This window comes from Hemiscyllium ocellatum, chromosome 29, assembly GCF_020745735.1.
Source record: "Hemiscyllium ocellatum isolate sHemOce1 chromosome 29, sHemOce1.pat.X.cur, whole genome shotgun sequence".
NCBI classification, from domain to species: domain Eukaryota; kingdom Metazoa; phylum Chordata; class Chondrichthyes; order Orectolobiformes; family Hemiscylliidae; genus Hemiscyllium; species Hemiscyllium ocellatum.
In genome coordinates, this window is record NC_083429.1 from 16,468,441 (window position 1) to 16,492,643 (window position 24,203).

Consider the following 24,203-nt stretch of genomic DNA (forward strand, 5'->3'; position numbering starts at 1 on the left):
TTAACTAATCATCTGTCCATACTACAATAAAAGCAAAATCCTGCAGTTGCTTAAAACCTGAAAAAATGCGCAAGAAACGTAGCAGATTTGACAGTGTCTGAGAGGCAAAAGAGTTAATGTTTTAAGTCTGATATGACTATTTTTAGGAGCCTACCCATGCAAATAAAATGCACCTAACATCATAGGATCTTATCTTAAGAAGTCTCATGTATAATACCTTAATTAATGCCTTTTGAAAATTGCCAAAAGTTACATCCACTGGTGGTTCTTTATATATTGTGGTTATTACCACTTCAAAGAATTCTAATAAATTTGGTCAGGCATGATTTCCCTTCATGAAGCCATGCTGTCTCTGCTTGATGATGATCAGTACTTCTAAACGCTGTTCTATTACATCCTGTATAATAGACTCTAACATTTTGCTAATGACAGAGGTTAAGCTAACTGGTGTATATTATGTTTTTTGTCTCCGTCTGTTTTTGAACAAAGGTGATGTCAGTAGTTTCCAATCCTCTGGGACATTTCCAGAATTTAAGAATTCTTGCATGTTTACTGTCGGTGCATCCACTATTTCTGTAGCTACTTCATTTATACTGTAAGTTGCAACCATCCGGTCCTGGCATTTCTTGGCCTTCAGTCCCATTAGTTAGCAACGATAGCTACTGTATTTATTTTATCCCACCTTTTGCCTCTCAATTTAGTATTTTTGCAATGGTAATAACTTCCTCTGCATTCAAGAATGATGAAAAATATTTAGTAAATTCCTTTGTCATTTCCTAGTTTTCCATTGTTATTTTTCTCAGCCTCATTCACAAAGGGGCCTATGTTCAATTTGACCTCTTTTTATATATTTAAAGAGCCTCTTGGTGTTCAGTTCACATTACTTGCTGATTTACCCCAGAGGTTTTCTTCTGTTTTTATTACCTTTTGGCTTTGAAAATATTGCAGAATCTCTGATTTACCACTAGTCTTTGCCACATTCTGTGTTTTCTTTCAATGTTTTACTTTCGTGGTTAACTGTGGTTGGATTTGCAACATGAAAGTGGATTAAACTGGTGGAGGAGGTCGCACAAATATCTCCACTGTCCATGATTAATTTATTGTCATGTGTACTGAGGTACAGTGAAAAGCTTTGTTTATGAGCCATGCAAGCATATTATAGTACGCAAGGATGTACAGATCAAAAAGACTTCGAGGCATACAGGTTACATTGTACAGGGTGTACCCCCAGTGAGATCTGCATTATTTGAGGTTAGTGAGTCCATTCATCAGTCTAATAACTGGCTGGGAAGAAGCTGTTCCTGAACCTGCTGGTCTGTTCAGGTTTCTGTGTCTTCTGTCTAATGGAAAAAGTTGCAGTGATCCTTACTGGGGTGTGATGTGTCTTGGTGATGTTGGCAACCTTTCCATGGCAGCTGGCTGTGTAAGTGAAATCCACGGATGGAAGGTTAGTTTTCGTGATGGTCTGGGCTGTGCACACCACCTTTTGTAGTTTCATAGGGTCCTGGACAGAGCAGTTGCCATACAAAGCCATTAGGCACCTGGACAGTATGCTCTCAATGGGGCATCTGTAGATTTTCGTGAGGGTCTTTATGCACATGCCAAATTTCCTGAGTCCCCTGAGGATGAAGATGCGTTGTCGTACCGCATTGTCGCTTCTACGTGATAGGTTGTCACTTATTGTCACTCCGAGAAACTTGATGCTTTCCACCCTCTCGGCCTTAGTTCAGTTGATGTAAAAGGGGGTGTGTTCTCCTCCTTTCTTTCTGAAGTCAATGTTCAGTTCTTTAGTTTTGCTGATGTTGAGAGAGAGATTGTTCTCATTGCACCTCATCACCAAGCCCCCTCTATCTCCCTTCTGTATTTTGACTCGTCATGGTTAGATATCTGTCCCACTACAGTGGTGTCAGCAAGCTTGTAGATGGCGTTTGTTTGGAATTTGACGAGACAGTCGTGGATGTACAGGGAGTACAGTAGATGGCTGAAGATGTATCCTTGGGGAGCTCCAGTGTTGAGTGTTATTGTGGAGGAGGTGCAGTTACCTATCTTTGTTTGTGGTCTGTGGGTCAGAAAACTGAGGATCCAGTTGCAGAGGGCGGAGCAGAGACCAAAGCCATGCAGTCTTGAGATCAGTCTGGAGGGGATAATGGTGTTGAAAGTGGAACTATAGTCGTGGAACAGGAGTCTGACATAGGTGTTCTTGTTGTCCAGATGTTCCAGGGATGAGTGCAGGGCTAGGGATACGCATTCTGCTGTGGACCTGTAACATCAGTAGGCAAACTGTAGTGGAATGAGGCAGACTGGGAGACTGGGTTGATGTGGGTCATGACTAGTTTTTGAAGTACTTTTTGATTATTGAGGTCAGAGCCACTGGGCAGTAGCCTTTAAGGCATGTTGCTTGTGCTTTCTTAGGTTCAGGACGATGGTATTCATCTTGAAGCAGGTGGGACTCTGGCTCTGGGAGAGGTAGAATATGTCAGTGAATATTTTCGCCAGTTGATCCCGACAGGATCTGAATGTCCAACTGCAGACATTGTCCGGGCCTGTGGCTTTCCTTGGGTTGACTTTCATGAAGTTTGCTCTGACATCTTTAACGTCACTGGCATTCTGCTCAAATGAGCATAGAAAGCATTGAGTGTGTCGGGGAGAGATGTGTCTTTGTCCACTGTCTTGCTATTCTGCTTTTTGTGTCCTGTGAAGGCAGCATGTTAATGCAAAGGGGAAAAAAAACTAAACAATTAGCAGACATTTTTAGTCATGAAATGCAAAATGGGTGACCCATCTTGGCCATCCAGTGAGATCCTCAGCATCACAAATGCCAGTCTTCAACCAAGTTGATTCTCTTCATGTGAAATCAAGAAATGGCTGAAAATACTGGATACTGCAAACTGGCCCTCACAACATTTCAACACTAATACTGATTACCTTTGTCCAGAATAAAGATGTGCACGAGGCAAACCGTTCTAGTGCAGGTATAACACTATTGTGTATCTATCTGACAGTGTGGTAAATTGCCAAGGTATGTCCTAGGCACAAAAAGCAAGAGAAAATCCATTTGGCCAGATACTGCCCTGTCAGTCTACTTATGATCATCATTAAAGTGATGGAAGGTGTTAGTGACAGTAAGGTGAGAATGATTACACTTGTTGTCAAGGAGAAAATGAGAATTGCAGATGTGGAGAGTCAGAGTTGAAAAGTGTGGTGCTGGAAAAGTACAGCAGGTCAGGCAGCATCCGAGGAGCAGGAGGGTTGATGATTTGGGCATAAGCCCTTCATCAGGAATGTGGACTGGAAAGAGGGCTAAAAGATAAATCGGAAGGGTGGGAGTTGCACTGGGGTGAAGGCAGCTGGGAAGGCAATAGGTGGATGCAGGTGGGGAGTAATAGGTCAGTGGGGAGGGTAGAGTGGATAGGTGGGAAGAAACTGGATTAGGTAGGGCAGGTCAAAAGGCCAGTGCTGAGTTGGAAACTAGTAAAACCGATGCCGTGTAGTTCAAGGCAGAAGATGAAACGTTCTACCTCCTATTGACGGGTAGCTTGGATTTGATGTTGGAGGAGGTCCAGGACTTGCATATCCTTGGTGGAATGGGAGGGGAGTTGAAGTGGTTGGCCAGAGGGCAGTGGGGTTGTTTGGTATCTGTGTCCCAGAGATATTTCTTGAAAAGCCCTACGAGTTGGCTTCCTGCCTGTCTGATGTAGAGGGCACCAAGTCGAGAGCAAAGGACACTATAGATGAGATGATTGGATATGCTGGAAAATTTTCACTGGATGTGAAAAGATCCTTGTGGCCTTGAATGGAGATGAGAGGGAGGTATGGGTGCAGGTTTTACATCTCCTATGGTGGCAGGGAATGTGCCGCTTGTGGAGGGTGAGTTGGTGGGTGGTATGGACCTAACAAGGGAGTCAAAGAGGGAATAGTTTCTACAGAATGCAGGTAGGTGCGGGAAGGGAAATATATCTTTGGCATCTGATTGTAGGTGGTGGAAATGGCAGAGGAAAATGCGATGTGTCCAGATATTAGTTGGGTGGAAGGTGAGGACGGGGGGGGTGGGTTTCTATCCTTGTTGTATTTGGAAGGGAGTGGAGTTCATTGGCAGACGTGTGGGAAGTGGAGGAGATGTGCTAGAAGGTGTGGTTGATCACCTTGAAATAGAAAGCCAAATGGGGTGTCTGGAAGTGAAATTGCTCCTACTGGGAGCAAATACAGCAGAGGCGGAGGAATTGGGAGTAAGGAATCGTGTTTTGATGGGGGTGGGCTTGGTGGTGGTGGGAGGGAGAGAGGAGGTATGGTCAAGGTAGTTGTGGGAGTCAGGGGGTTTAAAGTAGACGTTAGTGATGCGTCGGTCGCCGGAGATGGAGATGGAGGGGTCCCGGAAGGAGAGGGAGGTGTCAGGCAAGGCGCATGTGAATGTAAGGTTAGGATAAAATGTGTTTGTGAAGTTGGTGGACTTTTCAATCTCCGATGTATATAGGGGCTTGATGTCCATGGTGAAGATGAGGCACTGGGGACCAAAGAAATGAAAGTCATGGAGGGTGTGAGTGGTGTCCTGAATGTATGTATGTCTGTATGTACACTGGGGAGACAGGGCACTGACTCGCGGAGCATTTCAGGGAACATCTCTGGGACGCACACACCAAACAACCCCACTCCCCTGTGGCCAACTACTTCAACTCTTCCTCCCTCAAGGCCATGCAAGTCCTGGCTGCCTCCACCAACAAATCCAAGCCACTTGACAACGGGCAACCACATGGCATAAGTAGACTTCACCAGTTTCTAATTCTCCCCTCCCCCCACCTCATCCCAGATCCAACCCTCCAATTCAGCATCATCCTCTTGACCTGTCTTACCTATGCATCTTTCTTCCCACTTATGCGCGAAAGACTGACTCTTTTGCTGTTTGGATGCTGCCTGAACTGCTGTGCTTTTCCAGCACCACACTCTCGACCATGACCTTCAGCAAATGCAGTCCTCTCTTTCTCTTAGTTGATTTCAATCCTGCTGCTAAGCCTTTTCCAAGGATGCTTACCTTGAAGTTCTTTTCAATTCCTGATGAAGGGCTTATGCCTGAAATGTTGATTCTCCTGCTCCTCGGATGCTCCCCGACCTGCTGTGCTTTTCCAGCGCCACACTCTCGACATTAAGCTTGTTGAGCTTGCTACACTTGTTAGTACGATCTTGGCTCATTGAACACTTCAATGTCTTTTACTCTCACTATCCCATAATGAGATTATGTAATAGTTAATATGAAATCTATCAATTTTTACTTCAAACATACTCAAACACTGAGCATCTACAGCCTTTGGAGAATTCCTTAGATTCATAAACCCTGAGCAAAATGAATTCTCCTCCTCTTGGTTCTAAATGGCATTGCTCTAATTTTTAAATTATGCCACCTGGTTCACACTCCCCAATCAGGAAATATCTTGCCTGCATCTACCCTGTTTATCTTTGAGCATTTTGTAGATTTCAATGTAATAACCTCTCATCTTTGAAATTCTAAAGAATTCAGGTCCTGATTGACCATTCTGTCTTTTCAGGGCAGTCCCATGATCTGGGGGCAAGTCTGAGACTCTATCTTTCCTGAGGTAAGGAGACCTGAATGATAAACATTACTCAATGCTGTCTAACCCAGCTTCTATACAATTGAAGTTAGACTTCACTACTCCTGTAATCAAATCCCTTTGCAACAAAGGCTGAGTGTAGATTGGCCATCCAGATAGCTTGCTGCAGTTGCATCTTAACCTTCAGTGACATATTGACCAGGATACCTGGCTCCCTTTGTACTTCAAACCTCATACCATTTAAGAAATACTCTGCACATATGTTCCTCCCACCAAAGTGGGTAATTGCCCAATTTTCTTCATTATATTCCATCTGATGTGTTCTTGCCACTTACTAAGCCTGTGCAAATCCTCCTAAAACACTTTTAAAACATTTCTCTCATACACATTCCCACTTAACTTGGTCTCACTTGCAAATTCAAAGACTTAACATTTGGTAATCATTGATTATGTGTTGTGAACAGCTGGGGAAAAGCACTGATTCTTCCAGTGCCCCTACTCTCAGTCTAGCATTGTGAGAATAATCCACTTATTTCTAATCTTTTTTCTGTGTATTAGGCAATCCTTAATCCATGCCAGTTCATTATTTCCTAGCCCAAATGCTTGATTTTACTAGTGGGATCATTCATCAAAAGGATCCTGTGGGATCCTTCATCAAAAGCCTTCTGAAAATCCAAATATATTGTGTCTAACTACTCCTTTATCAATTTAGTTAGTAACAATATGAAAACTAAGTTTGTTAAAAAAATTTCCTATTTGCAAAGTCATTCTGAACATGCCCACTCAAATCATTATTATCCAAGTATCTATTTATCGCATCCTTCATAGTAGATTCTAGCATTTTCCTAATTAGATTAGATTACTTAGTGTGGAAACAGGCCCTTCGGCCCAACAAGTCTACACCGACCTGCCGAAGTGCAAACCACCCAGACCCATTCTCCTACATTTATTCCTGCACCTAACACTAAGGTGCAATTTAGCATGGCCAATTCACCTAACCTGCACATTTTTGGACTGTGGGAGGAAACACATGCAATGTGCAAACTTGGGAATTGAACCCGAGTCTCTGGCGCTGTGAGGCAGTAGTGCTAACCACTGTGCCACCGTGTCACCCACTGATGCATGACTTCCCTACAACGGGAAGGCTGATATAAGGCTGTAATTCCCTATTTACTCTCTCTCTGTCTTTTTAAATAGTAAAATTTGCTAGCTTCTGATCTGCATGAAGCAGTCCAGAATCTAGACTTTTGAAAAAATGATTACCAGCGCATTGATCACTATAACCACTTCCTGCAAATCTCTGCAATGTAGAATATCAGTTCCTGCTGACTTCAATTTTCAGCCCCTTTTAATTTCTTCAGTACAACCTTCTTTCTAACAATCTTCTTTCCCTCGACTTATCATTCTCCCCAGTCACTTGGCTTTGTAATTTTGGGAGATTTCTTGTATCTTCCTCAGTGAAAAGAGACAAAAATAATCCCTTCGCCTCTGTGCTAATTCTCTGTTCTCTGCAGTAAATTCTCCTGACTCTGCCTATAAAGGGGTCCATATTTAACTGCGCTAAATGTTTCTTTTTTTTATATACCAATGGAAACTGTGACATTCTATTTTCAGGTTCTTTGCTAGATTTCATTCATATTCTACTCATCTCTTCCCTTTGCAGTTTCTTGGTCCTCCTTCGTTGTATTTGGTAAACCTCCCAGTCCTGAGACATACTTCTATTTCTGGTTACTCCAGAAGCTTTTTTAATATAAACTTTTGTAGATTTTCTTCAACCACGGTTGACTGACTTTTGACCTCGTGCCTTCATAATTTCCCTTCAAATTAACAATCTTGATTCAGATTAAACTACCTTATTTCCAATCATAATGTAACAATCTATCTTGTGGTCACTGGTCCCTAACGGTTCTTTTAAAACAAGGTTACTAATTAGCCATTTGTGCCACACAAGAGGCAAGCAATAACCATCAGCACCATGAGAGAATCTAACCATCAATCCTTAGTTTCAATTGTAATACTGTCACCATCACAAAAGCCCTGGAGGTTGCCATTGAGCAGAAATTGAACTGGACGGGCATGCAAATGCTGTGCTTTACAAGAAGGCTGGAAATTCTGAAGTGAGTAATTCACCTTCTATCCCTCTACTGCCTGTCCACCATCTTCAAGGCCTAAGTCAGGAGTTTAGTGGAATAGTTTCCACTTGCCTGGAGGAATAGTTTCCACCTGCCTGGATGACTGCATCTCTAATGTCTTCTAAGATGCATTACACTATCAAAACCAAAGAAGCCCATCCCATCCCATCCCACGGTGAGAGGCACGGTGGCACAGTGGTTAGCACTGCTGCCTCACAGCGCCAGAGACCCGGGTTCAATTCCCGACTCAGGCGACTGACCGTGTGGAGTTTGCACATTCTCCCCGTGTCTGCGTGTGTTTCTTCCGGGTGCTCCGGTTTCCTCCCACAGTCCAAAGATGTGCAGGTTAGGTGAATAGGCCATGCTAAATTGCCCGTAGTGTTAGGTAAAGGGGTAAATGTAGGGGAATGGGTGGGTTGCGCTTCGATGGGTCGGTGTGGACTTGTTGGGCCAAAGGGCCAGTTTCTACACTGTAAGTAATCTAATTTAATCCAGTCTAATCTAATAACCCCATATTTACCCTGTTAATCTACCTTGTCTGCACATCTCCTGACACAATGCAATTTAGCAAAGCCATCTTTGAACTATGGGAGAATACCAGATCACCTAGTGGAAACTCATGCAGACACTGGAAGTATGTGGAAACTCCACCCAAGGCTGAGAATTGAACCCAGATCCCTGGCACTGTCGGGCAGCAATGCTAACCACTGAACCACCATGCTGCTCCAAGTCACCAAGGCTGCTTTGACAGCATCTTCCAAGCCTGCAACCTCAACCAATTGGAAGACAAATGCAGCAGTTGCAAGGGAGGAACGTTGCCTGCAAGTTCCCCTCCATGCACGTACTTATGTAACATGGAATTATATCACTGTTCTTTGAATATTTTAGGAGCAAAATACTGGAATTCCCACATAACAGCTTTCTCTACCACATGGACTGAGTGGTCAAGAATAAGGCCCATTGCCAACTTATCAAGATTAATCAGGGACAAGAAATAAAAAATGGCCTTGCCAGTGACACCAGTTATCTATGATGAAATCAAATAAGGTTGAGTAATAAATGTGTTGGAATTTTCTTGCGAGCCTGTTAATACTATGGAGTCTCATGCCGTCAGTGATGAAAGCCTGGCTTGCCTGGTGCAGCATTACTCTTTAAACAGTGAGGTAAGTGCTGCCTAGGGATTAAATTTGCATATATGTGTAACCAGGGAACAGAGTTGAAAGCTGCTTCCGGTTGGCCTCTGCTGATATAACTGCTCTGTGTTTGCAGGAGAATGTGACAGTGAGGAGCTTTCTGGCATTGGATACACTGTAACCGGATCCAGGTTTCAGGTCTGTAAGCTTTGTTGAATGTACATGTGCATAAAGGGAAATGCATAACATGTTTGTGTTTGGAATTTTGAAGCCAAAATGTAAGCAGGCTGCCAGTCGGACTGGCTACTGGGAGTGATTGAGTGGAAGAAATACTGTGCATTGTCCCTTCAGTACAGCATTATTGACTTCTGCCTCTCAATGCTCTGGTAGCTTCATAGCCTTTTACTTCTCTCTGATATGCTGACCTTTATTTGTTACAACAAGAATCGACAGAGATTGTAATTTATGTGTGAACTTGACTGGCTAGTTTGTCTTAAAGCTGATTGTTGGGTGAGCTGTGAAACCAGTTCGAACAGGAACAGTAGGAAAGCTCAGTGCTCCTCCGTAACCAACATCTGATTTGCCTTGGAACTGTGCTGCTAACCAGACGAGCTGCTTCCTTTGTAAATTTTTTGTCATGTGTTTACAGCTGCTAAGAGCCTGAACATATTCAGATGTTAGATATTTTGGTAACACAACAAGGACATGTACAAGGCACCTACTTTTTGCTGAGTACCACCTGAAATCTAAGCTTGCACTGGTGACAAGCAAGTAACTGAAATAATTGGTGTGCTTTTAAGATTAAATATTTATTCAGGTGAAGATTATAACCATCCCCATAATTCAGTTAAATAGGTGTCACAACATTGGTGTCCTTTGTTATTTTAAGTTTTGATGTAGTATTCTGTTGCAATGATAAAACCATTCAAAACTGTGATCGATCTCTTCCTGTCTTGAGAACTAATGGCAAATGGCAGTGACTGCAATACATTGGATTTTAATGTTTTAATTCTTGTGCCCTCAAGGATGTTTTAAAAAAATATGGTGAACTGGGGCACTGTAGTAATAGCAATTGAAGTTTAGAAAGTTCCATGTTGTGTTGAAATAGACCATAACACACAGGAGCAGAACTGGGCCATTTAGTCCATCGAGTCTGCTCTGCTATTCGATTATGATTGACATTTTTCTCAACCCTGTTGTCCTGTCTTTTTACAATAACCCTTGATTCCCTCATTAATCAATGACCTGTATAACTGTTTTAAGTACAATCAACTACTTGGCCTCCATAGCCTTCAGTGTTATTGATTCAACAGATTCACCACCCGTTAGCTGAAGAAATTCCTTCTCACCTCAGTTCTAACTCATTGACCCTTCACTCTGAGGCTGTGCCATTGAATCCCAGTTTCTCATAATAGTGGAAACATCATTTCCATATTCGCTCTATCCAAGCCTTTCAGTATTCTTTTGGTTTCAGTGCGATCCTCCCTCATCTGTTTAACATCTATTGAATACAGACCCAGAATCTTCACTGTCTCTTTACATGATTTCATTCTCGAAATCATTCTTATGAAATTTCTCCAAGGAGTAGCTTTAGTTCGTTCCTTGGATATGGGGCACAAAACTGTTCACACTAGTCCAAAGGCAATCTGACTATAGCCTTATACAATCGCAGCAGTACATCTTGCTCTCGTTTCTGCCCACCCAAAGATGAATGCTGACATTTTATTTGACTTCTTAACTTGCCTTCTGAACCAGCATGTTAACCTTCACAGAATCCTGAATTTAAAACCTTCACGTCCAGTGTCGTTACTGGAGTGTTTAATTGATTGTCGTGGTTCTGTGTCACGTTTAGAAACAATGTGCATTTATGTAGAACCTTTGAATGTTTTCAGGTTCTTTGCAGGTGCCTAATCGGAGAAAGAAGTTAACACAGAATCAAAAAACAGATGGTTGGGTAACCAAAAGCTGATACTGACGCAGCACTCAATCGCTCAGTACAAAGTAGAAGGCACAATAGGCAAGATTTTCTGAAGAGTGCCAATCTCATATAAGTTAAGGTTTTTATGAAATGAGTGGCATGGTGGCTCATTGGTTAACATTACTGTCTTACAGCACCAGGGACCCTGATGCAATCCCAGCCTTGGGTGACTGTCTGTATGGAGTTTGCATGTTCTCAGCTTGTCTGCTGGGGTCCCCCCTGCGTTCTCAGGTTTGCTCCTGTAGTCCACAGATGTGCAGGTGAGGTGTTTTGGCCAGGGGCATGCAGTTTACATGGGTTAGCCATGGTAAAGAGCTCATTCCTGAAGAAGGGCTCATGCTCGAAACGTCAATTCTTCTGCTCCTTGGATGCTGCCTGACCTGCTGCACTTTTCCAGCAACACATCTTTAGCCATGGTAAATGCAGGATTATGAGGCTAGAAGGTTGAGAGGTGATCTAATTGAGGTATATTAGATCAGGAAGTTGACAAAGTAGATCTTGAGTAAATGATTCCTCTTGTGGGGCAATTGAGAGTGAGGGGGTCATAGTTTTACAATACGGGTAACAGATTTAAATCAGAGATAAGTGCTTAGTTCTTTCAAAAGTTTATGAATCTGTCGAATTCATGACCCCAGAGTGCGATAGATGTTGGGACTTCGAGTAAATTTGAGAAGTCAGATAAGGTTTTTAATTAGTAGTTGGTCGGAGGGTAACGAGGAACAGGCAGGAAAGTGGTGTTGAGGTCGAGTTGAGATCAACCATGATCATATTGAATGGTAAAATTGTCTCGAGCGGATGAATTGCCTACTCCTCATTCTTAAGTTCTTTTTATTTATTGCTTTCTTCAATTTACTCGAGCATATTGTGAAGCCTGGACTCTGAGATTCAATGAAACCTCTTTGTGCAGTGTAGATCTTTGTGTTCAGTACAAATAGGCTTTGAATAGTGATTGAGACCATGGAGAGCAGAAGTAGTGCAGAGTGGGATTCTTAAATTACTGTTGTTGCCTACAAAGGGAAACTGGTGAGTCTTTGTAGAATGGTTCATTGATGTATAGGTAAGATATTGAATTTAAAAGTCAGATACTTCTCATTTAAGATAGTGGTATGTTTTTGCGATTCCCTTCCCTCAGAGTGCAGAGGAGGCTGTGTCATTGAATATACTCAAAGCTGAATTGGACAGAGTTTTGATCTATTGGGCAGCAGGAAAATAAGGGGAAGGCTACAGTCAGATGAGCTGTGATCTTATTGAAAAGCATAGTAGAAGTAATGGGTTCCTTTTTATCAAATTATGATTTTTGGAGAGATGCAAATGAAGATTAACTGGGAAACTGTCTGATATGAATAATAAATAGGAAATTAAATACAATTGAATCAATGCTAAGAAACAAAGTAGTGCTGGATGATGTAAATCTGTGCAGGTAGAATTGAGGAACCACAAAGGTAAATAAACCATAGTTGGATTTATGCACAGGCCTTCAAACAGTAGTCAAGAGCTGGGGTGCAAGATATTTCAGGAGATAGAAAAGATATGTAAGAAAGGCAAAGTTATAGTGATCATGGGTGATTTCAATATGCAGGTATACTGGGAGCATCAGGTTGGTAGTGGATTGCAAGAAAAGGAATTTGTGGAATGTGTATTAGATGGCTTTTTGAAGCAGCTTGTGGCGGAGCCCACTAGGAAACAGGCAACACTGGATTTAGTGTTGTGCTGTGAGGAAGATTTGATAAGGGAGCTTAAGGTGAAAGATCACTTTGGTGGCAGTGATCATAATATGATTGAATTTACTCTGCAATTGAGAGGGAGAAGATAGAATCAAGAGGTAATAGTGTTTCAGCTGAACAAAGGCAACTACATAGGCATGAGGAAAAAGCTGTGCAGAATTGACCAGGAGAGGAGCCTAGCAAGAAAGACAGTGGAACAGAAAAGGCAAGTGTTTGAGAGTAATTCAAGAGATATAGCAGAGATTTATACTGAGGAGAAGGGAAGTCAGGGGAAGCATAAAAGCAAACGAGAAAGCATAAAATGTGGCAGAGGGAAACCAGAAGATTTGGAAGCTTACAAAGATTAACAGTGGTCAAAAAAAAAGGGAGGAAGAAGATTAAGTATGAGGATAAACTAGCTAGTAATATAAAGGAAGAATGTATAAGTGGACATTGGGCTGCTGGAAAATGATGTTAGAGAGATAGTAGTGGAGAACAAGGATATGGCTGAGGAACTGAATAATTACTTCGCATCAGCCTTCAAGGTGGAAGACATGAGTAATATCCCAAAAATTCGAGTGAGAGGGCAGAGCTGAGTATGGTGGCCATTACCAAGTAGAATGTGCTGGAAAAACTGAATGGCCTGAAGGTAGATAAATAATCTGGACCAGATGGGTTACATCCTAGAGTTCTAAGGGAGATAGCAAAAGAGATAATGGAGGCGTTAGTGGTAATTTTTCAGGAGTCGCCCCAATTAGAGAGGGTCCCAGAGGACTGGAAAATTGCTAACATGACAGCCCTGTTTAAAAAGGAAGTAAGGCAAAAGACGGAAAATTATAGACCTCTCAGCCTAACCTAGGTCATGTGTAAGATCCTGGAATCCATCATGAATGATGAGATTTCTAAATCCTTGGCAGTGAATGGTAAAACAGGGCAAAGTCAGCATGGTTTCACCAAGGGGAGGTCATGCCTGACAAATCTTCTAGAATTCTTTGAGGAAGTAACGAGCACATTAGACCAAGGAGAGCCAATGGATGTTATCTACCTGGACTTCAAGAAGGCCTTTGACACGATGCTGCACAGGAGGTGACTAAGAAAGATAAGAGCCCATGATGTTAGAGGCAAGGTGCTAGCATGGATAGAAGCTTGTATGTCTGGCAGGAAACAGTGGGGATAAATGGGTCCTTCTCAGAATGGCAGCTTGTTCTGCAAGGCTCAGTGTTGGGACCACAACTTTTCACTTTATACATGAATGATCTGGATGAAGGAATTGAGGAAGTTCTAGCTCCGTTTGCAAATGATACAAAGATAGGTGGAGGGGCAGGTAATATTGAGGAGGTGGGGAGGCTGCAGAAGGATTTAAACAGTTTAGGAAAATGGTCAAAGATGTGGCAGATCAGATACAACATGGGAAAGTGTGAGGTCATGCACTTTGGCAGGAAATAGAGGCATGGACTATTTGCTAAATAGGGAGAAAATTCAGAAGTCTGAAGTGCAAAGAGACTTGGGAGTTTCGGTCTAGGATTCTCTGAAGGTGAATTTGCAGGTTGAGTCTGTATTTAGGAAGACAAATACAATGATGGTATTTATTTTAAGAGAACTTAAATATAAAAGCAGGAATGTGCCTCTGAGGCTCTGGTCAGCCCACATTTGGAGTATTTTGCGGAGTTTTGGGTTCCATACCTCAGGAAGGATATGGTGGCTGAGGAGCATGTTCAGAAGGGGTTCATCAGAATGGTCCCAGGAATGAAAAGCTTAACATATGAGGAATGTTTGAGGACTCTTGGTCTATACTCAGTGGAGTTTAGAAGGATGAGGGCAATTGAAGTCTAATTGAAACATACAGAATACTGAATGGCCTGGACAGAGTCGATGTTGATAGTCAACATAGATTTGTGAAGGGTGGTTCGTGCCTCACAAACCTTATTGACTTCTTTGAGAAGGTGACCAAACAGGTGGATGAGGGTAAAGTGGTTGATGTGGTGTATGTGGATTTCAGTATAGCGTTTGATAAGGTTTGGGCTGTTGCACAAAATACGGAGGCATAGGGGTTGAGGATGATTTAGCGGTTTGAATCAGAAATTGGCCAGCTGACAGAAGACAGGATGGTAGTTGATGGGAAATGTTCATCCTGGTGTTCAGTTACTCGTGGTGTACTGCAACGATTGTTTTTTTGGGCCTCTGCTGTTTGTCAATTTTTATGAATGACCTGGATGAGGGCGTAGAAGGATGGATTAGTAAAGTTGCGGATGACACTAAATTTGATGGACTTTTGACAGTGTGGAAGAGTGTTGCAGATTATAGAGGATCATAGATAAGCTGCAGAGCTGATCTGAGAGGTGGGAAATGGAGTTTAATGCAGATAAGTTTGAAGTGATTCAGTTTCGAAGGAGTAACAGGAATGCAGAGTACTGGACGAATGGTAAGATTCTTAGTAATGTGGCTAAGCAGAGAGATCTTGGTGATATCACTGGGTGATTCATAAAAAAAATTTCCAAACGTGGCCTAACCAATGTCCTGTACAGCTGCAACATGACATCCCAACTCCTATATTCAATGCTCTGACCAAAAAAGGAAACATACCAAATGCTTTTTTTGCTATCCTATCTACCTGCGACTCTACTTTCAATAAGCTATGAACCTGAACTCCAAGGTCTCTTTGTTCAACAACACTCCCGAGGAACTTAGGTTAATTGTAGAAGTCCTGCTCTGATTTGCTTTCCCAAAATGCAGCACCTTGCATTTATCTAAATGAAACTCCATCTGCCACTTGTTTGCTGGCTGGCCCATCTGATCAAAGCCCTGTTGTAATCTGAGGTAACCACCTTCACTGTCCACTCCACCTCCAATTTTGGTGTCATCTGCAAACTTACTAATTGTACCTCCTATGTTCATTTCCACATCGCTTATGTAAATGATGAGAAGTAGTGGACCCAGCACTGATCCTTATGGCACTCCACTGGTCACAGGCCTCCAGTTTGAAAACAACCCTCCACCACCCTCTGCCTTCTACCTTCGAATCAGTTCTGTCTCCAAATGGGTAGTTCTTCCTGTATTCCATGAGATCTAACCTTGCTAACAAGTCTCCCAGGGGGATTCTTGTCAAACGCCATACTGAAGTCCATATAGATCGCATCCACCGCTCTGCCCTCATCAAACCTTTTATAACTTTTTAAAAAATCATGTTCATGAAATGTGTTTTCCCACGCACAAAACCATGTTGACTATCCCTATTCAGTCCTTACCTTTCCCAATATGTGTAAATTCTGTCCCTCATGATTCCCTCCAACAACTTATCCTTTATTTATTTAATCTGCCAAACTCTCTGGGTTGACAACCATAATGAAAAAGTTGAATGTGTCAGAGTGAATGCAAATTTAGTCCTGGTTAAGATTTGGGTGATTAAGCTAATGCCCTGATGGTATTGACCTTAATGTACAGGAAGAAAGGATTGTGGGTAATCCAAGATGGAGGATGGGATCAAATTGTGACTGTAAGAGTCTTTTTGAGGCATTTTCAGTGTTGGAGTTGATTTCCACATTCTATGAGCAGTAATTGGTATTTTATAAACTGTTGCATTGTTTTGGAACTTTGGGGAAAAAACAACAGCACTTTAAAAACGAGGAAGAGAGACAAAGGCAGTGATCACATGGGAAGTGAGTCAAACTGACCTAACAGTGATAATGCACAGCTGATGGCTTTTGGTGTTTGATTTCAACTATCTCTGGACATCAGAGTTAAAAGAAAAATAAACAAAAGCAAAATTCACAGCTGACCAGAGAGAAACCTGGGTGGGTAAAATCACAGCAGATGATCAGCAAAGTTTAACCTTACTGTTTGTTTTGAAAGTTGACAATAATGAGTAGAGTAGGTTCTTTTTTGATTCTGTATTTTTATTGAGATCTGTCTCTTGACTAAACTTTGAAAACATAGCTATTAAGTTAGCCTGGAGCAGTGTGGTTAGAGCAGACAGGCTGTGCTGTTTTCTCGGTCTGTAAATTGTTACGGTGCAAGGATGGCCTTTAGTGGAGTGATGTTCTTTTCCTGTCAGACTTGGGAGATTAGGGAGAGTTTCTATGTTATTGATGATTGTGCTTGCAGGAAGTGTGTTTGGTTGCAAATCCTATTGGGTAGCATGGATTGGCTGGAGCAACAGTTAGAGGCATTGAGCAATTTATAGGAGCTAGAGTGTGTGATGGATGGCAGTTACAGGAAGGGAGATAAACTGAGATATCGTCAGGTTACCTCCAGGAAAGGGAGGCGAGGGTGGCAGGTAGTACAGGAGCTTCTTGTGGTTATCCCTATCTGAAACAAGTATGTTGTTTTGGAAAATGTAGAGGGTGATGGACTCCCAGGGAAATGTAGCACTGACAACTGGTACCAAGACTGGCTTTAATGTAATGAGGGTTGCATCAGGTTGAAAGTGATCAATTCCAATAAAGGACTGTGTAGTCGGAGGCACAGAGAGATGTTTCTGCGGCCAACAGCGAGAAATCAGAATTGTGTGTTGCCTCCCTGGTGCCAGGATTGGAGAGGGTGCAGAACATTCTCAAAGGGGAGGGTGGCCAACAGGAGGTTGTTGCACACATTGGAACTAAAGATTCAAGAAGAGAAAGGGTTGAGAACCTGAGGAGAAAATATAGGAAGTTAGGCAGGAACTTAAAAAGGACGTCCTCAAGGATAGTAATATCTGGATTACTCCCAAGTATCCACAAGCTCGTTAGGGTAGGAATGGGAGAATAGACCAAATGAATGCATGGCTGAGGAGCTGGTGCATGGGAGAAGAGTTCACATTTTGGATCTACGGAACCTCTTCTGAGATAGAGGAGAACTGTAGAAGGAAGGACAAATTGCACCTGAATTGGAAGGGGACTAATGCACTGGTGGGGAGATTTGCTAAAGCTGCTCAGGAGGATTTAAAGTGGAAGGGGATGGGGTGTTGTGGGCAGGGAAATAGCGAGGAAAGAGATCAGTCTGAGTTGATCTTGATCAGATGGGCCGTGGGCTGAAGAGTGGCAAATGGAGTTTAATTTAGATAAATGCAAGGTGCTGCATTTTGGAAAAGCAAATCAGAGCAGAACTTACACACTTAATGGTAAGGTCCTGGGCAGTGTTGCTGAACAAAGAGACCTTGGAGTGCAGGTTCATAGTTTCTTGGAAGTAGAGTCACAAGTAGATAGGATAGTGAAGTCGGCATTTGGTATGCTTCCCTTTATTGGTCAAAGCATTGAGTAGTGGAGGTGGGAGGTCATGTGCGGCTATCCAGGACATTGGTTAGGCTACTTTTGGAATATTGTGTGCTGTTCTGGTCTCCTTCCTATTGGAAGGATATTATTAAACTTTCAAGAGTTCAGAAAAGATTTACAAGGATGCTGCCAGGTTTGGAGGATATGAGCTAAAGCGAGAGGCTGAATAGACTGGGACTGTTTTTCCCTGAAATGTTGGAGGCTGAAAGGTGACCTTGTAGAGATTTATAAAATCTTGAGGGACGTGTATAGGATAAATAGACAAGGTCTTTTCCCTGGGAGTCCAGAACTAGAGGGCATAGGTTTCGGGTGAGACGGGAAAGCTATAAAAGGGACCTAAGGAGCAACTTTTTCATGTAGTGGGTGGCATGTATAGAGAATGAGCTGCCAGAGGAAGTGGTGGAGGCTGGTATGATTGCAACATTTAAAAGGTGTTTGGATGGGTATATGATTAGGAAGAGTTTAGAGGATTATGGACCAAGTACTGGCAAATGGGACTGGATTTATATAGGATATCTAGTTGGCATGGACAAGTTAGACTGAAGGGTCTATTTCCGTGTTGTGGATTGCACTTTTTTCCTGAATCTCACATTCAGCATTTTGTTGAAATTATATTATCAGAGAACTGTACTCTGCACAGTGCACAGATCAGATTATAATTTTAGATAGATTTGGAATTCATGTTTATTCTAGTGCCTCAATGAACATTTACCCATTTTTAAATCAACTTTTATGCTTGTCCTCCCTTCACTGACAGACTGTCACATCTTCTGTTTTCTGTTCACCCCTCGCCTCCACATGCTATAGTCATTTCTCAAATCGTGAGAATATCATCTGTTGATTCCTGGAATTTGCTCACACATTGCGGTACAAATAATAAGCTGCAGCCTCCTCCACACCCACTCGTACCTTAGGAGTAACAAGCCAGTCTGTTGAATCTTAAAACTATTCTTTTGTTTTTAAGGTAGTGAAAGTAGGATCGGTGGAACAGGAATGGAGACTGGCAACAAATTTTAATCTTCTCAATGTCAGAATACTGCTTGAAAAATAAAGATTTGCTGGTAACAATGCAGGAAAGAGACTCGTGTCTCTGCTGTGCATGTAAGCAAACTGATGTACCACATCTTCTTTGTATTGCAACCAAATCATTTTAGTCATAACCAAGAATGATCTTAACTGTCTTTCAGGATATTGAGAATACAGATGATGTTAATTTGATCGAAGTTTTAGGTTTGTCAATATTCTTCCAGCTTAACTGACATCTTTTGTCAGTTAATAAAATACTCAACCCTGTGAAGAATAAGATTCTGCAGGTTGAGAGTTTTATCATTTTCAAGTTATTCCACCCAATTAAAGTTGGATGTTCTCAGCAAGGATATGATTTCTGCATTGTGGCAGTTTCCTTTTTCAAGTGGCTTGACTTACAAACTACTTTAATTTTTTTTATTAGGTATATTTTAATAAATCTGTTCATGTTATGACATCGTCGGAACAAGTTGCAATGAACCCAGGCTTGGACTAATTCTGGCCCAGAGGTGGGACCATTATCTTTGCAGCAGAAGAGCCCTTACTCCTTATTGAATGAAGTCTGTATATATTTTTCATTAACCTGATTGAGATCACCTGTTCAGAAGTGTTATAATACACCTTTTGGAGCAGGTGGGACTCCAACACTGGGTCAGGAGGCAACTGGAGTTCCTTAGCTCCTGCATTAAACTTGTGCCTCACTGCTTTAGTCTGTGTAGTAGTTACTGGAATTAATTAGGTGTTTGTTGGATTTCTAACTTAAAGAACTGATTATTAGATTGAGTGTACTTTGCAGGAGGTGAGTGCCAACTTCCTCATCTATCTTAATTGCTGTTCAGGTCTACCGTTGATCTACTTATAGCCAAATGTTTGGTGTTTATGGAGGAGTGCTCTGTGCAATTGCTGCCTTGCATCTCCTTTGCTAAGAAACTGAACATGCCAAGTGGCTGATCGTAACTTGAGTGAAAACATATTGATGTGAGATTATTTTGTTTAGGTTTTTGTTACTTGTGGTGTGCTGGTTATTGAGACCCTGTTTGGGGCCGAATATGCTATGCTTTACCATTACAGTTCCACAAATGCCAGGCAGTGCCAATGTATTACAACAACACAATAAATTGATTTGCAGGAATGGGCAAATGAACCTTCCAGTGAATTTGTAGAGCTACATTTGCATGAGATTGTACTGTGCTTTGCACCTTTCATTCAATGCAGCTTGTGGCACCTATATGCTTGTAACTGCTTTAAGGTGAATGCACAGTTGTAATAACTTGCATTTTCTAGAGCCTTTGACAGATATCTTAAAGCTCTTCATTGCCCGTGAAGAGTCTTTGAAGCATAGTTACTGTTGTGATGTGAGAAATACAGCAGCCAAATTATGAACAGTAAAGGGGCACAAACAGCAATAAGATAAATGACCAGCTCCCTTTTGTTGAGGAATGAATACTGGCCAGGAAAATGGGCAAACTCTCCATCTCTTTGAATATTGCCATAGGAAACTTTTATGTTCATGTGAGAGGATATTCAATTGTACAGCACTGCTTCTTTGCATAAAATACCAGCTTTGATTATTTTGTGAGTTGCACAAGGTTTGAACCTGCTACTTCTCTCTCAGAGAAGAGTGTGTAGAATTTGGACATGGCTGAGCCCATCAATCTGGCTTTTAGCGGCCAACAAATTGAGAGTTGAAAAGTAAGGTCTGTTACTTTGTTGTTTTCCACTTAGACTGGAGTAGTTGCATACAGTTCCAGGCAACTGCTTTAGGAAAGATCTAAAGTTTTTATAGTGTGCAGAAAAAAGATTTACAGACACAAGCATATTACCATGAATGAGGGACTTTGGTTATGTGGATAGATTTTATCTGTGATGTTGATCTCCTTAGAGAGAAAAAAAAATTTGAGGAGATTTGATAGAAGTATTCATGAAGTGAGTACATATAATCGGGGCTTCCGATTTTGATAAGCAGAAAATAAAGTGCAGAGCTAGGAAGTACAATGCAGGGAATTGGGGTCAACAGAGTTGCCATTGTGTCGAGCCTAAATGGGTGTGATGAGCTGAAAAGCCTTCTGTTTTGCAAATAATCCAATGATTATAACCAATGAGTAAAGAGACAAAAAGCTAGTGTGGAGCATTTCTGGAATGGGTTCAGTTTCTGGTGCTTGTTTGAACTTCCTGAAGTTACCTAGACGCAGCCTATTTTCTGACCGAGCAGTTCCATCAGCTTTTTTTGGTAATCAGGTGGAAAATTTGTAATTCACAGCCATGCTTAAGCCAAACAGTGCAAAATTACCTCTTTGTAAAGGGGCAGTCCATGTTTAATTGCTGCCTGAAACGTGGTCATATGAGATCAATTCCTGATGGATAGTTGCCAAATTAATTTTACTGGAATACTTGTGCACAGGTTCCATTCTTTGGCAAGAGATCACATGAAGCTGGTTCTCTTGAGTAAAACATCATTCTTTTTGTGCCAATCATTTTCTTTATTTCTATTCCAGAGGATTTGAAGACTTTGGAATGGAAAGCAGAAAATTAAAACTTGTAAATTCAGTCTCAGAGCACCCTCGATGCTTTTGTAAATTCAGCTTGTGGCAGGGCCAAAAACCCACCACCTGTGCTAAAGATTTTATGTTTCTGTTCCTAGCTCGTGTATGGTATTTCATTTGAAATAACTTTTGAATCCATGAGAAAACAAATGTTTCTGAAGATTGAGAATCCGGTCTTTTGGCAACTGCCTGTGAAATTCTTGGAAAGTTTTGGAGTTCCTCCATGAACTTGATACGCAGAAGTATCGACTGGGAAACTAATGCTTGACCTTGTTTATGCCAGAATTAGCTTTGTCTGAATGCATATTGATCGACATTCCAAACTGGATTGCCAATAATTCAACTGTTTGACAGTTAATGACATTTTTGACTCCTGGTGCAGTAGCCAATTCGTTTGTTATTGTTTGGGGAAATCTTACAATGAGATAAATAATGACAGTCTATTTTTCAGTGACTTTGGTTGCACAAGACGTGTTGGTCAAGATAGATTATGTTCTTCTTTATCACAATTCGAGAGTTTTAAAGTTTCATCCAAAACTTAGCGTTTCCAATAGTACAATAGTTGCTCAGTATTGTCAGAAAGCAAGTGCTGAAAGTAATCATGCAGGTGCAGCAGGCAATGAAGACGGCAAATGGTGTGTTGGTCTTCATAGTGTGAGGATGAAAGTACAGGAGCAGAAATGTCTTATTGCAATTCTTAAGGCTTTGGTGAGACCACAATTGCAGTATAATTTGCATTTTGGCCTCCTTATCTGAGGAGGGATTTTCTAGGGCTTTGGAGAGCAACAAGCTTTACCAACCTGATTCCTGAGATAACAGGACTGATGTATGAAGAGAAACTGGATCAATTTGGACTGTATTCACTGGAGTTTAGAAGAATGAGGGCGTATTTTCTAGAACCTTTAAAATTGTATCAGGCCGAAATACGTAGACGCAGTAAGGATATTCCTGATGATTGGGGAGCCCAGAACTGTATACAGTTATTGGGTAGGCCATTTGGAACTGAGATGAGAAATTTCTATACCCAGCTTGTGGTGAGCTCATGGAATTCTCTGCCACAGAAAGCACTTAAGGCCAAAATATTGGGTGCTTTTAAGGAGTTAGCTATTGTTCTTAGGATCAAAAGGTTTGAGGAGAAAGCAGGAACAGGATACTGAATTGAATGAACAAACTGGTCATGAATGTAAGTTTGCTCCCTGAGCTGGAAGATTCGTTTTCGGACATTCCGTCACCATACTAGGTGACATCATCAGTCAGCCTCTGTTGAAGCTTCACCAGAGGCTCACTGATGATGTTATCTAGTATGGTGATGGAACGTCTGAAAACAAACCTTCCAGCTCAGTGAGCAAACTTGCATCCAGAACCTCAACCGGAGATGCAAATCTTCTCAAAACTTGCAAACATGATCATAACTCAGAGACCAAATGGCCTACTCCTCCTATTTTCTAAGTTTCTGTTTCCATGAAATATTAAAGTAGATTATATACTCAAGTCTCGAGTGGAGCTTGATACAATGACTTCTTAATCACGTCAGTACTGCTACCACTGAGCCATGACTAACTAGTAGACTTTATCAGATATCTAATCTTCTTTTGTCATTTCCCCATAAAGAATATAACGAATATATATTTGGCTGTCCAAGTATAGCCATAAAAGTTATTGTATTGCATTTACATTTCAATGGTAATACATAATAAATGTTAATAATAATAAAGGAGCGCTGCTGCTTCATCAGGTGGTTGTGGAGGTTAAGATCATGTTCACAGAATTTATAGCCAAAGGAGTCCTCTGTCATGGAGATGTGATTCAGTAAGCAATCTCAGATTAAAACTTTCATCTTTTATAATGGGATATGCTGGTTTCTGTTCTTTGATATGTAAATCCCAGCACTTCTTTTAAATTACATTCTCAAGATAGCTCAGCTCTTTAAACAATGGGCGTGGATTAGATTAGATTCCCTCCGATATGGAAACAGGCCTTTCGACCCAACAAGTCCGCACCAACCCTCTGAAGAGTAACCCACTCAGACCCATTCTCCTACATTTTTTTATATTAGATTCGCTACAATGTGGAAACAGGCCCTTTGGCCCAAATAGTCCACACTGACCCTCCAAAGAGTAACCCACCCAGACCCATTCCCCATATTTACCCCTGACTAATGCACCTAACTCTATGGGCAATTTAGCATGACCAATTCACCTACCCTGCACATCTTTTATGATTTTGGGAGGAAACCGGAGCACCCGGAGGAAACCCACGCAGACATGGGCAGAGTGTGCAAACTCCGCATAGACAGTCGCCTGAGGCCGGAATTAAACCCAGGTCCCACTGAGCCACCTTGCCCACCGTGGAGTCTGTCTGTGTCCCAGTGCTATGTCAGACTGACAAACTCTGTGTATTGTTTTAGAGTTTTACGTGGATTCTTGCAGTTTTTGAGCAAAATAAAATGTAATTCTGCAAAAACAAATTCACCCCATAAGCTTATGTTTGTGCATGTGTAGGAGTGACAGATTGAGTGTGCATGCGTGTGGGTGTGAGAGTATGATATGTGAGTGTGTGTAAGCTTGGTTAAATGTGTGTGTGTCAGATGGGGTACGTCTGAGAGGGTGTATGTGTTTGCATATGAGATAGAGCTTGTGTATGAGGAAGGATCTGCATGGGTGTCTGTGTGTGTGTGTGTCCGTGTGCGTGTATTGACATGAACCCATGGTCCCGGTTGAGGCTATTCCCATGGGTACTGAACTTTGCTGTCCATTTCTGTTCAGCCACTTTTTCAGATGTCCCATATTCCTCACATTTTCAACCAGCTGAAATAGTTTCTCTAATTCATCCTATTTCCCAAACTTAGATTTATAAAGTTTTACAGCACAAACAAAGACCT

At 41.7% G+C, this 24,203-nt stretch overlaps 1 protein-coding gene across 4 annotated transcripts in view; it reads left to right on the plus strand.

Annotated features, from left to right (window-relative positions):
* Positions 1–24,203, plus strand: part of arhgap32b (Rho GTPase activating protein 32b) — a 574,866-nt gene that overhangs the window by 99,269 nt on the left and 451,394 nt on the right. For 2 of the 4 annotated variants that reach the window (XM_060846660.1, XM_060846663.1), the window contains exon 2: positions 8,963–9,024. The exons of 1 other annotated variant lie outside the window; for it this stretch is intronic. The gene's annotated coding sequence lies outside the window, so the exon portion shown is untranslated. Of the gene's footprint in view, positions 1–5,537; positions 5,586–8,962; positions 9,025–24,203 lie in introns of all 4 variants that reach the window. One more of the 4 variants, XM_060846659.1, reaches the window with a different exon arrangement.